This window comes from Lissotriton vulgaris, chromosome 4_1 (genome assembly GCF_964263255.1).
Source record: "Lissotriton vulgaris chromosome 4_1, aLisVul1.2, whole genome shotgun sequence".
NCBI lineage: Eukaryota > Metazoa > Chordata > Amphibia > Caudata > Salamandridae > Lissotriton > Lissotriton vulgaris.
In genome coordinates this window covers 1,535,917,491-1,535,933,120 of record NC_141691.1, presented here as the reverse complement: position 1 = coordinate 1,535,933,120, position 15,630 = coordinate 1,535,917,491, and the positions used below count along the sequence as shown (strand labels likewise).

The following is a 15,630-nucleotide window of genomic DNA, read 5'->3' as shown; positions in this document are numbered from 1 at the left end:
AGTGTAGGGGCAAGTTTAAACTTGTTTTTAGCTTTAGAAAGTAAGGTTGTTTTAGGGGGATGCCCATGCCAACATCGAGAAAGCGCTCTGTCTCAATAACAGAGTGCAGCATGAAAATCTTCTAGCGCCTCAGTGGGGAGGAGTGGTTGGATGCAGAGGCTGGGCTCACCTGGTTCATCAGGCCACTAAGGGTGTGGCAGCAACAGTGTGTGCTTTTTCCCTGTGCAAACCAAAATGGTGAGATGGGTGGTGAGAATGGAGGACGAGGAAGCAAGTGAAGCGAGAATGGTAGTCAGGCAGGGTCTTGACGGCTTGAGGTACCATTCCACGATATCTTTTGCCAGCAGTAGCAGAAGGAGTAAGACACAGACAAGGATCGTGCATTAGCAACACGCAGCAGCTTTTAAGTTTGTCTCGAGGCCATGGGGGACCCTTGGAGGAGTCTTTGATTGACGGAGGCACAGAATGGATGAAGCGCCACAGAGGAGGGAGTTGGGCAGAGCTGCTGCAGCTGCGTGGGCAGTCATGAAGCCCACAGTTGTGGACAACCAGCAGCAAGGGACGCTGCAGTTAAATGTTGGTAGCCTGCCACCAAGGGAAGCTTCAGCAGATGGAGCAAAGTGTGGGCATCAGTTGGTGAAAAGTAGGCAGACAGGAAGCAGTAGGAGTGGTTCTGCAGGAACCCAGCATGGGCATTCTTCAGCAATACTGGCTGCTATGCTGGAATGGAGTGTGGTGAAAGTAGTGCAGGGGGTGAGGAGGGACAGGAGGAAGAGGAGCGTTGTCCAGAGGCAGGAGCACTGAACGCAGTACATGGTGCCGAAAAGCCTCTGAGTGTATATGAGAGGAGACAGCCTGTAAAGGGGTTGGAGATCTTGAATTGCAGGGTGGCCCCAAAGTAGTTGCAGTGGAGAGGTGGTGAGCCAAGGGCAGCAGAAGTTTAATAAAAGTGAGAGGCACAGGCAGTCTAGGGATTTGCAAGAAGAGAGAGAGGTAGGTGGGTTTGGGAGAAGTATGAGGCACAGGAAGAAGAAAGGGACCTCAGTTCTAGCAGAGACCAGGCTTCTTGAAAAAGGATATTCCTCAGCATAAAGAGGTGTTACCTGACTCTAGAGAGCTTAGTGCTGCTACTCAACCCAGAGCAGAAGGGACAGCAAGGGGCAGGATGGCCAGCTTAAGTGTGGTTTTGGACAGAATTGGTGAAAAACGAGTGTAGGAAATTGGGTAACTGGGTGAAGGGTGAGGACAACTACTCTAGCAGTAACTCTGGTCAGGGTGAAACACATGCTGATGCAGCTCTGGAAAACAGATATTTAACATGTGCTCTCTAGTATCAGATCAAACAACCCAGTAAAATCATAAACATTGCTGCCTGCACCCAACCTGCTGACGTGATCCAAATTATCTACCCAGGACTGTTACTGCATCTTTTGGCTATCCCTGAACCTAATGCAGTACATTTATGGGGTGAGTCCATACTTGGTGATGACAATGGTTTTCATTGGGATGTACTTCATATGATCACACACCTCCGGTGTAAGCAAAGAGTTTCCCCCACTGAAGACATGTTTCCAGAGTAAGGCCCCACAAAACTCTTAATGGACCCTGTGCATCTGAAGGGCCTCCCAATAGGCAGAAAACCACATGTCTATGTCATATCCTACGCCATAGCTGTGCACCAGATCCTTAGGTATGTGGACTTTTTGGTCTCTTCCAGACACTGTAGGTATGCTGCAACCATTGTTGCTGAAATATGTTTGGCCTTCCGTGAGCCATTGTCCTTGGTCAGTTTCTCTCTTGCCAAGGCTCTTAGCTTTCTTCTGCTCAGCTTCCATGGCCAGTTTCTTCACCTCCATCTTAAGCATCTGCAGTCTAAACTCCCTTTCAGCCTTCCTGTCTGTCAGCTCCTCTGAGGACATGCCTTGGGAAGACACACTGCTCTCTGCTCAAGCAGGGAGTTCCAACTAAGGAGACACGTCATCGCCTTCCCCTGAGTACTGCATCTCCGGGCTTGCATTCAGGCCCTGCTCCCGCCCCTCCATGTCAGCCTCCTCACTCCCATCCTCAGTTGCTCTCAGTAACTGTTGAACCTCCGCCCAGGCTCTGAGTGTTTTATGAAGCTCCATCCTCTAGGTGCCTTTCTTGGTTCGTAGTCCCCTTTCCTTACAGAACTGCTTGTGCTTAACCACAGTGTAACTATGCAGGTTGGTCAGCTAAAAGTTTATTAATACAGGTGTAGGCAGGGACAGGTAGAATGGGAGTGGATATGGAAAAGGTAAAAGAGCCAGGCAAGGAGAATTAAAAAAACTAACACTTGAATTAGTATCAAATTCTTTATCTGGGATTTTTAGTTAACACAAAATCACTGTATGATCCCTCACAAACACAAGTCCAAATGTCACAACTGAACACCCATGTAGGAAATTGGGTTACGAGTTGAGGGGGGTAAACCCCTACTCAAGTATCAATGATAATTCTTATCAGGTAAAACAAATGTAAACCCCAAATTAACCTGTGCTCAAGTCTCTGGTAGCGTGGTACAAAACAGTCCGGCTTAACTTACAGGCAATGTGTAAAGTATTAATACAGCTTTTCAAACAGTAATAATGTGAAAACACCACAAAACAAATTCCACACCAATCTTAAAAGATGAAGTAAAATGTAAACAATTATTTCAGAACAAAATGACAAAAATCTAATCAGTAGGATCAGAGATATGCAATTTCAAAGTTATAAGTAAAAATAGTAAACACAAGGAGATGATGGACCGAGTGCTGAAACTTTTCAGACACACACCCAGTCACAGACCTGAGTTGAATCCATCATCGTTCTTTAGCTCACTTCGCCATCCTAGTTCAGACCCAGCTATATGCAAATCAGTCTTGACCCTGTGCCTGAGGGGAACAGTCCAGCCCGAACTGCCAAGTGAGCTCTTCCCTGGACCAGAAACAAGCATCCTGGGACCAGTTTCGGGGTAACACCCCTCAACAGCCAGGCTAGCTTGAATCCAGTGGCAAAGTGAGCAAGGGACCCACATCTGGGCATACCCTGCCAACTTAGGGCCAACAAAGCAAACCCAAGGAGATGATGGGCCGAGAGCTGACATTTTTCAGACACTCACACCCAGTCACAGATCTAGGTTGAATCCGTCATCGTTCTTTAGCTCACTTCGCCACTCCAGTTCAGACCCAGCTATATGCAAATCAGTCTTGACCCCGTGCCTCATGGGAACAGTCTAGCCGAACAGCCAAGCAAGGTCTTCCCTGGACCGGAAACAAGCATCCTGGGATCGGTTTCGGGGTAACACCCCTCATCAGCCAGGCTAGCTTGAATACAGTGGCAAAGTGAGCAAGGGACCCACGACTGGGCATACCCTGCCAACTTAGGGCCAACAAAGCAGGCAGTAAAAATAGTGCCTAGAAGCACAAAGCACCAACTGTGGTTATCTGGTCGAGCGGGACAGGGACAAAGTCACAAGTTCAAGCCGACAACTATGGAGTGCGGGCCAGATGCAGGGATGAAATTAGGCCAGCTAAACAAAGTATCTTAAAACCTATTTGCAATGCGTTGTGAGATCCCGTCTCGAGGATGAGTTGCGCAGCTGCGGCTCCATGGAGCTGCAAGGCTGCAATGCGAATTCTTGCGTCATCATTGAGGATGCTGCCAATGAGGGTCATGCGACATGAAGGCTTGCATCAAGGATGTGTAGCACAGTGACAGTTCTGAGAAAGTTGCGAGCTTGCGAAGTAAGGTCCTAAAGCATTGGTTCCGAAGCAGAGCTGCAAAGAGATGTGTTGCGCTGCATCTGTACTGCTCACGGGACCACAGCTGCACCTTCAGGACCATTTCCATGGATCCAGGACCGGGATAGCACCACTTGGGGGTTAGGACTCACAACAGACAGGTGCTGGGTTCAAGGTGGTTGCAGCCTTTTCTGTCCCTGAGGATCTGATCAGGAGGTCAGCCAACTAGACCCTGGAGTCACTCTGAAGGTCCTGGGATCAAATTGCAGGTCCAGTGCTTTCACTCAGGCACCAGGACAGCACAGCAACAGAGTACTAGCCCTTCTTACAGAGCAGCACAGCAGTCCTTCTGAGTCTCCCACAGGTCCAGATGTGTAGTCAAGAGTTGGGCCTGAGAGACCATGATATATACCCGGTGCCCACTTTGAGGTAAGAGAAGGTTCTGGAGGTTTCCACACCCAGGGGTGTTTGGAATGTCCTGTCTCCCTGCCCTAGTCCCAGCTTAGGGTCAAAAACGACTAGTGTCAAACCTTTTGTGAGTGTGCTCAGGCAGAGCCTTTGTGATGTGCAAGGATGGTAGATCAAAGATCCCCCCCTCCTCAAGTCAGAGATGGCCCATCCTGCTGACACAGAGTCTCCTTTGTCTCACTGTCTTGGAGCAATACTCAAAGTCCAACTTCCCCAAGTCATGTGATCCAGGGTAGAGGCTGCAGGCACCAAATAGTTGGGACAAAAAATGCCAAATTTCTAAAAGTGAGGTTCTCAGAATTGTGACTTAAAATCTGAATTTACCATTAGAGAGGGTTTTAAATTATATTTCTTCAGACACCAAACCCAACATTCCTACTTGCTTCCGATTAAAAGTTAGCCCTTATTAAATGTAATATGGTAACGCATTTTTATGCTGTTGGATAGACAGGCCTTTTAGAAAGAAAAAAAATCTGTGAGTTTTTCACTACCAGGACAAGTATGAGTTAAAAGTGCATGTCCAACCTTTTAATTACACTGCACCTTGTCCAAAAGGCGGTTTAAGGCCTACCCTGGAGATGCCTTATATGTGTTAAAAAAGATGGTTTAGGTCTGACAAACAGATTTCCAGGTCGAGATTGCAGTTTAAAACTGCACACACAGACTGCAATGGTAGGCCTGAGACATGTTGAAAAGGCTACTTAAGTGTGTATAAAAACAATGATGCCAGCAAGGGACTTAATTTCAAATAATTCCTTTCCAGTTTGAGATTCTATGTTGGAAAAATCATGAGATCTTATCTGACTAATCAGAAACTGCAATAATTTGTCTATAAATTAAATACAAATAACAGAGTGTTAAACCAACTTAAATATGCAAACACTCAGATTAAGAGATGATCAACAATTTCTGGTTCAATCGAAGACCGAAACGTCGACTATACAGTCCTTCTCCTGATTTATGATTATCTTATTGTGGAGGAATAGATGTCATTTCCTTGACTGATTTAGGATTGGACTTTTTTGCAAATGAATGATAGTTTGATGTGACAAATCTTGACTTCATTTGTTTAGCGCTGTGCACCTACCAGAAATTGTTGATCTGTACCCTTTTTGACTTAAATAAGCAATACATAAACTAAAGAATTTTTATCAAAAGATGTATTACTCCGTGTCTTTCTCATCTCTTAATCTGAGTGTTTGCATATTTAAGTTGGTTTAACACTCTGTTCTTTGTATTAAATTTATAGACAAATTATTGTAGTTTCTGATTAGTCAGATAAGATCTAATGATTTTTCCAACATAGAATCTCAAACTTGAAAGGAATTATTTGAAATTAAGTCCCTTGCTGGCATCATTGTTTTTATACTGTTTTCATTAGCCCGAGCTTGCAAGGGTATATTGGGTCTTCCCACCTCCTCCTTTCTGTACTTAAGTGTGTGGCACAATCCGTGCTGCAGGCCCACTAGTATGAACAGGAGATTGTTTGGGCATACGTTTTGAGTTAATGCATTAAAACACACTTTGATAGCTACAGTAGTTTTTGTGTTCTTGGTAGACCTTTTCTTTGTTCATTTACTTTTAGAACATGCGCGGTCAACATTTAACTCATTTTTTTTCATCATATTTTTATTCATTTTCAACCACAGAAACATCCTGCATTTCACATTATTACTCATGAGCACATATCCTGGTTTTTAACATTAGTATCTGGCTGATCCATCTGTTCATACTTCTGCATCGGCATGTCCATCTTCCTTTCATGCATATGCTTCCTAACAACGGGGACGTCCTTAATGAGCCAGTTCGATTTAGTAGTCTGTCCAGTTCCAGCCCTTGTCCCTTTATTCCAAACATTCCTTGCATCTGCTCTTCTAAGTATTACCCCCTCCCCTCTATCCCACCCGATCCCCTCCACCGGTGTATCCTCCATCAATACAATTGGCAAAGCAAACAATAATGTGTGACATTGCTATGTGGCACGTCTCTCCTCTGCTTCTGAACTAGTTAGCCTGGCCTAGCTCAATCCCACCTTCGCAACCGAACCCTCCTGGAGATGATAGGAGCCCCACTATAGCCCCTCGATTTAGGATATGTCTGTTGGCGTGCCCGTTGAGTCTCCGTCTGACCCCAATTCAGGTAGCAACCGCAGCACAACCATGGCCTCCCACACTTTAGCGGCCTCCAGTGCCTTATCATTATTAGCTCTCCTGGCCTGTTGAAACCGTACTGTACTCTCACTGGCTGCCTATTTGGATAATTCTGCCTTCCAGCGCTCAACATTGGGCCCCTGCCTGGATTTCCAATGCATCGTCAACTCCCGTTTGGCTAATAGCAACCCCATGTCCAAGAACTTACTCGTGATTTCCGTCCTGGCCGTGTGGGGAAACCAATGCAATATACATACACCCATGTCCGGCTCTATCCGCCTATCAATTACCTCACATAGGACATCTATCACTTCCTCCCAATATGTCCCCAACTGCAGGCAGCTCCACACCATATGAATAAATTCTGCCTCCTATGAGTTGTAACAGGGACATCTGGTTGTATCTATATTAAAATACTTATTTGTCCGTGCCGGGGTTAAATACGCCCCATGTAAAACATAGAAGTGGATAAGCTGGAACCTAGCATTACGCGTGCTCTTCTACGCTATCTCCACTATCTTAGACCACGTTGTATCAGGGATTTCCTTACCCAGGTTAACCTCCCATTTTCTCTGCAACTGACTCAACGGATGTATCCCCTCAGTCACCAATCGTCTATATAGACACGTTATAGCCTTGCAGGTTCCCGCCGCCATCACTACGTATTGGCTTGCTAAAGATGTCTGTGGCTCTGATAACCCTCCTCCCCAATGGTGTTAGATTGCAGCAATGAGGGCTGAATGTAGTAAGAAGTCGCCCCTGGGAAGATCATATCTGTCTTGCAGTGTCTAATAGGGCAGGAGAACTCCCTCCTCATAGAGGTCCCCCATCACTTGCAGCCCCTGTTCCTCCCATATTGCCAGTGCTGACCAATCCCCCCCATGAGGTAGGGCTGTGCACATACCCAAAGGAATCTCGGGTGTATAAGGCCTAACAACCCCACCCCTCCGTTGGCTTGGATCCAGCTTAATCGCAGCGCCCTCTCCTCGTGGGTCAAGGAGCCAAGCCTCAGCCGCTGGCAGAGTATAACAAATAACAGCACGTGACGTGGTATCCACTGACCTGCCGGGCCATCCGGGGCCCTAAACTCGCTCGCCACCGCCTGTGTAAGCCACTGTAGCTGGGCTGCCAAGTGATAGAGTTTGAAGTCTGTGACCGCCCATCCTCCCTCAGCTTGGGGTCGCATCATCGTGGCCAGGGTCACCCTCCTTCTGCCTTTCCCCCATATGAACCCCCCATCAAGGATCGGAGCATTTTGAAGAATGAGCCCGGCATCCAAATCAGCAGTGTCCTGAAATAGTACAGTAGTCGAGGCAGTGCCACCATCTTCAATAGTGCCACGTGGCCCGCTACCGACAGCGCAGTGTGCTACAGAATGCTATGTTTCCTTTTATCCCTCATAGCGCTCTTCCCACATTACCCTCTAGCAGGTCCTCTTGCGTATGATATATTTTAGTCCCTAGATAAGGCAAGCAATGAGGCTCCCATCGTATTCCTCCCACCCGAGTAGGGCTCGCCGCCATCTGATTCACAGGAAACAGGCAAGTCTTTGCGCAAGAGCAAACAGCAACGGGGACAGCGAGAAACCCTGTTTCTTTCCCCATCCAACAGAACAAGCTAAGGAAACTGTCGCCCCCGTTCGCACTCGGGCCGTCGCTGAGCTGTAAAGAATCTGGGTCCACCCCACGAAGGTCTCGTCCAGGCCCATCACTCGCATGATCTGAAAGAGGAACGGTCATTCCAGGCTATTGAACGCCTTTTCGATATCAACCGAGAGGACCGCTGCAGAAGGCACTAAACCATGCTCCTCCTCCAATATACGAAGTAACCGCCGCACGTTACCAGATGTATTATGCGTGGGAATGAAGCCCGCCTGGTCCTGGTGGATCAGCTGCGTCATGCATGGGAGAAGCAGTGTGGCAAGGATTCTGCTCAAAATTTTGTAGTCAGTGGTCAACATTGAGAGTGGGCGATATGCCGTCATATCAAATGGCTCTCTCCCTGGTTTCAGCAAAGGGATAATAATAGCCTCTCGGGTGGTCATCGGTAGGTTCCCCATTTTCCTGGTCTCCTGATACATCGCCAGTAATCGTGGAGCTAGACAATCAACATACGCAGAATAAAATTCTATTGGCAGGCCATCCACCCCAGGAGTTTTGTTATGCGCCATATGCTTAATTGAGCACCAAATTTCTCCTAGCGTAATCTCCTGCCCTAAAAAGGTCCGCTTGCACCTCATCCAGGCTAGGCATGGTCAATCCAGAGATAAACTCCCCTATAGCATCCTCATCCAGCTGTGGTTTGCTGTGGTAGAGTTCAGTATAGTAGTCCAGAAACAAGCCATGTATCCCTTGCTGCGTATACACCAATTCCCCCGTCTGGGCCCTTAGTCCCAATATTGGTGTCCCTCGGGGAATCGGATTAACTAACCACACCAGCAGTGTGCCAGACTTATCCCCTTCCGCATGCACCTTTGCCCGATATACCCTATAATCAAACAATCGTAGACTCTCCACCTGAACTGCCACCGCCTCTCTGGCCTCCAAAACCTCCCTCTGCGCCCAGAAGTCCTCTGGGCGGGCCCTTTCAGCCTCTTGCAACCGGTGCTCAGCTGTTTCAATATCATTTAATAGCGTTTTCCACACTCCCACCATCTTGGTGATACAGAGGACCCGCACTACTACCTTAAAAGCGTCCCACTCCACTGCCACTGGTGTTGCTGTGCCCTCATTATCAGCAAAATAGTGAATTACACCCGTCCCAAGGTCCTAGGCTGGATCTTCCAGTACTTCCGGTCGCAACCGCCAGGTCAGTATCACAGCTCTCTCTCGGGTCCAACTTATCTGCACTAATAGCAGGTTATGATCCAACACTGTCCTAGTGAGGTATTCACTATTGAAAACCTTGGCATGGATATCGGGAGTACATAGCACGGCATCAAGTCTCACGGACAGCTCGTGGAGACCGGAGTAATAAGAGTAGTCCCGCTCCTCCAGATGATGCTCTCGCCATGTGTCTACTAGCCCCCAGTTAGTCTGCCATGTGCATCTAGCCTTAGAGATCCTATGTATTGGAGTGTCAGGGAGCAGGGGGTGGGATCTATCCATCTCTAAATCTGCTATCGAGTTAAAGTCTCTTCTCATCAATATCCGGCCAGTCATGAAGGGCGCCAACTTCCCTGATAAGTGAACAAAAAAAGAAACCTGATCGATATTAGGGGCGTAAATGCTGCAGAGTGTCACATCCACGCCATTCAAGCGACCTGCCACCACCACAACCCTCACCTCAGGATCCACCAATTGTGGCCTCGGTTGGGATGGAACTTCTGCTCTGACCCATATCAGTACTCCCCTAGCAAAAGCTGAATAGGTCATGTAAAACAGCAGCCCCCTCCATCTATGCTGTAATGCCAACCCCTCAGTCCGGTTGATGTGCGTTTTTGGGAGAAAGGCTATGTGAGTTCCCCGTCGTACCAAATAAGCATGCACCTTATGGCGTCACAACATTGTGTGGAGCCCCCGCACATTCATGGTAACACATTTCAAATCAAGTAAAGTCCCCATGCTGTGACCAATTCCTCCTGTACCTCTGCCCCCCACATTGGAACACACCGGTGGATCTAATTGCCCCAAACCTGTCCCCAACTCCCCCACCCCCGGAACAGGCGCTACAACACTAGTACCGATCCAAACTTCTAATCTACTTGCTCCTTTAGTAAAAATCAAGGAATCACACCCACACAAAATTAGGGGAGTCGGCCCGGAGCCTCAGAGGGCCTTCCTCCTAGTCCTCCAACAGCTTGTTCCGTACCCCCCAAGAAAGTTAGGCGGCCTCATTTGGGGCAACAATGTGATGGGACCACGACAGTACATACTCGTCTGCCTGCATAAGACCCTCCAATCGCCAGCGCTAAACCACTAGCTGGGACAGGGTGGAGCGCCCCTGAGCCGGAACCAGTTCCTTTCTCCAGCTCGTAACCTTTCCAGACAATCCGTTTTGTTATGCATCTACGATCTCATCTGCTGTCCCAGCCGTCACATGCGGCAAATGCACACTACCCGTTTCCGACTCATCTGTGTCTGATCCCAGCGATCCCTTCTCGGATTCGGACGCCACTAGACTCATTTCTATTTTCGTGCGAAATGGCCGTGACAGCCTGCAACACATCAGAGCGTTCCTTCTCCGTCTGTGTCTCCATGGGTTTTTGAGCTGCAGGGCGGGGTCTGCGTATGCGTCGCGACCAGGGCAGACGCGGCCCCTCCGCCAGTGCACTCGTGGCACGCCCTGCTTCCTCTGTGCCCGCTCTATACGACTCCAGCCAATTCCAGGCATCCTCAGGCTGTCGTGGAAGTACGTCTTACCGTCCATGGCTATCCTAAGGCGTGCCGGGAACATCAGGGAATACTGGAGGCGCACATCTCAGAGCGCTTCTTGACTTCTAAGAACGGTGCTCGACGGCGCTGCAGCTTCGAAGTTGTAGTCCGGAACAGCGCCACTTTACCGTTGCCCACCTTGTACGGGCCTGGGGTCCGAGCATTGTGCAGCAGATGTCCCGGTCCTTATAATGAAGCAGCCTAGCCACCACTGGTCTAGGCGGCCTCCCAAGTGCTAGTGGTCGAGCTGGGACCCTATGTGCTTTTTCCAGGGTATAGAATGATGAGAGGCCTTCGGGTGCCACTTCCGTTTGCAGCCAGGCTTCCAAGTAGTCCACCATGTTGGTCCCTTCCACTCCATCCGGCAGCCCTACCACTCGAATATTATTTCTTCGATTCCTCCCTTCTGCATCTTCTGCCCGCCGCTTCAGGGTTTGCAGTCGCTTCTGGACATCTGTCAACTGTGCTTCAATCGCTTTTTGGGCAGGTTCTAGGGTCTACAGGGTGACCTCCGTTTGCTTCACTCTATCAACAAGGTTAGTATGATAGGCTCGGAGCAATCCCAGTCCTTGTGCCACATGTGCAATCTTCAGCTGAAGAGCTTCCTTGGTGTGGGTGATGGCCTGAAGTATATGATCCACCTGTTGTTTCAACACCCCCTCTGTATGCTGTGTGGGCCTTTCGTGCTTGTCTGGCGCACCCGCCTCTTCTTCCTGCTCAGGGGGCACGCCCGCATGTTTTCCTCTGGGTTTCCCCATTGACGATTGTGGCGCATATTCCAGCACCCAGTCAACCCCACCTCCGGTGTCCGACGGTTTGCGTGCTCCTCGCATGTGGCGAGTTCGTACCACCAACAATTGGGGCTGACGTCACTGATTCAGCTCTTCCTTCTCGCTGTATCAGCTTCGGCTCCCCCGGCTCACCCCGCAGGCTCCTCCAGCTTCAGCCCGCACTGTGCAACAGCTCTTCCCACAGTAGTCGCCCACCGCTGCCGAGAAAATACAGAACAGCGCTCTTCTGGAGAGCCTGGCGTCTCCTTTTACCAGCATAGACGGCCTTAGGGGCTGGTTAAATACATCAAGAGTCACATACAGCTTTTGTGGTCTTTTCCTAGGGGGCTCCTCTGCGTTGCACACACCCCTGCCCTGTCCTTGTCTCCTTCGTGCCTCTGTCCACTGTTATCTTCCAGGCTCAGGGTCCCAGTTCTCAGGCCTCCCCTCCTCTCCTCTCCCCTCCCTTACCCTCCCCTCCTCTCTTGGATGGTCTCTGTCTCACTGCTCGCCTCACTGCAGCCCAAGAAGGACTTCCATGGAGCAGTATCTATGCCGCAGGACTCCCAGATAGTTCTGTTGGTGCATCAGCCATTATGTAGTGTACTTAGGTCTTTCTGCCACCTCTCCTAATGTCCAAGTGCTTCCCCGTGCCATCACAGACAATGAGCGCTCCCCTTCTCACCGTCTGCTACCGCGCGGCGCTCCTCAATCAACGTCAGTACCTGCCACCTCTAGAGCCACTCAGAAGCTCTAAATATTTCGCCTCTCCTCAATAAGTCATGCCCAGCCGCACCACGCAGCTCTTTATACAGTGGTGTTTTCTCAAAATTACACTGGTCCAAAATGGCAGCCCGCATCTCTACTCAACTAACCAACCACTGCTCTTCCCTCAGAGTAGCGCTTCAGTGTTGCAGGTCACCATCCTGAGCCCCAACCAGTCTCCTCATGCCCCGGTTCCTCTTGCAGCGCCGCTCAGACATCCGTCCCCCATCAGGGCTATTCGACGGAACCGCCTCCTCCTCCGCCGTCCGTCAGTCTCCGGGCATGCTCCCAACTCCCGCTTACCGATGCCTGCAGCCGCCCCCAGGGTCCGCTACACCACATGCACCTGTCCAGAGTCAATGGGTGCACTCACTCTCTATTACGGGCGTTCGCAGCAGTGTGCAGTGCTACCTGCCGTCCAGTGAGCTCCCCGCCTCACCAAGCACCCTTGATGGCCGTCCGGCCCTCCAATCAGCCGAACGCTCGGGGGTGCATCTCCTGCAACCAATGTCCCTGCACCTCGTCCAGCGCTGGAAAACCGTGCTCGGTGGCCGTGTTCAGCAGCATTCCCGTTCTGTCGGCTGCCGCGATCCGCAGCAGTTGCAAGCTCCTTCTTCCTGTGCCTGCTGTGGCGGGCTCTAGTCCTCCAGGCCCCCTCCACCGTTATTGCAGCAGCTGCGCTGGCAGTGGCTCCGACAATCAGGTCTCGCCGGGTGCTATTACTCCTTCATAGTTACTTGAGGCCACCTCTCAGCACCTCCTCCGGGCCCGCACCTACACCAATGCTGCCATCTTGAGGAGCAGCAACAAATCGGGTTGCTCTGGCCTTTCTCCGCCAGTAGGCATCAATCCTTCCCATTGTTGCAGCGGAAGCCCCCAGCACCCTGCTGACACTACTTCAGGCGCTTGGGGACCCATTTCGAGGTACCAATTCAGGACATGTACCGGGGTCGGCACAGAACACCAAGCTCACACGTCCTCCCTCATCCGCTCCGTGGCCACTCTCCTCCGTAAACATTTAACTCATGAGCACAGTCCCGGGCACACGTAGTGAGGGTATAACACAGGTGTGAAAAGTCTTCTGCGAATCACAATTTCAAGGGTCGACACCAGTATACAGTTGAAAAGTTATTTAATGAAGCAACGACTGGAATAGAAACAAACAACCAGCCGACACGTGTTTCATCACTAGGAGTGGTCCTGTGACTCTTCAGGGCTGTATGGCGTTTGTAAGCATGAGTAAAGCAAGCCCCATGTAGCCGATGAGAATTCCAACCCAGCCGGGGTGTGCGGTGAATTGCAATGGGTAGGATGAGGCAGTGCTCTTCTTGGTTAACCGGCATGGTGTGCGTGCCCCGTGGTCTCGGGTGAAATGGGCGGGGGTAGGTCCGCAGGCGAGTGTAGTCCCAGTGGGAATGGGAGAAAAGGAGGAGAACGAGGCGGGTGCGCCGGTATGGAGGTAGAGGAGAACAAGGCGGGTGCGCAGGTCTAAAGTTGGACGTATCTTCCAAGAAATGTGAGAAAATGAAGTCCAGTGTCTGGAGGAGGGCTCAAGTGCCAGGTAGCGGCGGTTATGGGGGAGCCAGGTAGACAAAGGTGGCACTCCACGAAGCCGATGCCAGGAGTGAGGCGGATTAGCCTGCCGGATAGCTCGGAGGAGGCCGGAAGACACTGGTCATGTCTTTCTGCTGTGCAGATACTGGACTTCATTTAATGTTACTGGTAATGCCAGCAGGCCTTGAAGAAAGGTCTAATCCCGCATTGGGGTACACATAACTCAATTGAGAGTATTTTGTACTACTGACAGCAAACAGGGGGGTAGTTTAAATGCGTTGGAATGTGGTATGATTTTGACCTCCAATAAGCAATGGGTAAACTGGACCCAGTCCAGAGCGATTTTAGTCCTACTATTAAAGGGCATAGCATGGACTATTTTATTGATTTCACTCTAGTCTCTACACCTCTTTTCCATCTGATCTATGATTTTTCCATCTAGTATTTTTAGTGACCATAACCCCCTATGTCTAAAAGCTAGCTGGCCCTTATTGAGCTTGAAGCAGGGGAACAGGGGTGGAGGTGTGCTACAGCTAAATGAAGGGGTAGAAGGCTCAAATGGGCACAGATTATTCCAGGCTCTTTTCATGATACTTTCGTAGTCAACTGTCAGAAAGAGATACAGATCTGCCTGGCTACATCAACACAGTCGGACGTGGCTATTGGTAAAGCTTTCGAATCTATTTTGTGCCCTATTGCTGATCTAATGACATTTCCCTCCCCTACTAGCCAATGAGAATGGGCACCAAGATGGTTTGACAAAGTTTGCTCTTATGCGGCAAGAAGGCTTAAGGATGCTCAGCACGCCTTCGCTAGAGATAGAGGCCTTATTAGAACTCAAAGAATGCAGTACAAAGTAGCCCTTAGAAAACACAAGGTAGCTTTGAAGGAGGATGCTTGGAGCAAGCTCATGGAGGTTAGCACTATGAGAAGTAGTTCCAAGTTCTAGAGCATCGTTAATAGCCCAATTTTGGGAGTAGAAACAGGAAATGCATTGGACTCACATATCACAGAGAATGATTGGGTCAGCCACTTAGAGAGTATGTTCGGGGGTGAACTGAATCAGGGGGTGTACTGAATCGGAGCGTGTCTTGGGGGAGGGATACTAAACATCTAGTCCTAACAGTCACAGTGGGAGAAGTGAGACAGAGAATAGCTGGTATGACGTGCAACAAGGCTAGTGGACCGGATGTCATTCCCCCGACCTTTATATGTGCAACATTGAGTTCTGGGCACCGATGCTTACTGCTGTTATCAATGTGGCTGCTAGGTCTGGCCACCTGGCTTCATGGGTTACTTCCATTGGTGTCCCAGTTTTTAAATAGGGGAACAGAGATAGTGTCCATATCTACAGGCCCATATCCCTGTTGGACTCTGCAGTCAAAGTGGTCGAAGTGGTCGGACGGATCTTACTAGACAGGTTATCCAATTGGGCATTTGAGAAAAACATCCTGTCAGATGTCCAATACGGTTTTCGCCGCGGTCGCTCAACAATAGATCAATGCCTGAATCTTTTTAGGATCATGAATAAGTATACAGTTGCCCGTCCTGGCACCATCTTTCTGGCATTCATAGATCTCTATTCCACATTTGATTCCGTGAATAAATCTAGGGTGTGGCAGACCTTGAGTTCCCTGGGTATGGATAGGGACATAGTCCTCTTTCTTCCTAATCTCCATTGAGAGACTAAGGCAGCAGTACGAAATGCGGGTGATTAGAAAGTCTCACACCAGTTCCGCATTAAGAGCGGGGTTAGTCAGGGATGCATTTTGGCCCTTCTTATTTAATGTACACTTTAATACCTTAA

At 49.5% G+C, this 15,630-nt stretch overlaps 1 protein-coding gene across 3 annotated transcripts in view; it reads right to left on the bottom strand.

Annotated features, from left to right (window-relative positions):
- Positions 1-15,630, bottom strand: part of UBXN2B (UBX domain protein 2B) — a 373,909-nt gene that overhangs the window by 207,603 nt on the left and 150,676 nt on the right. The window lies entirely within an intron of this gene.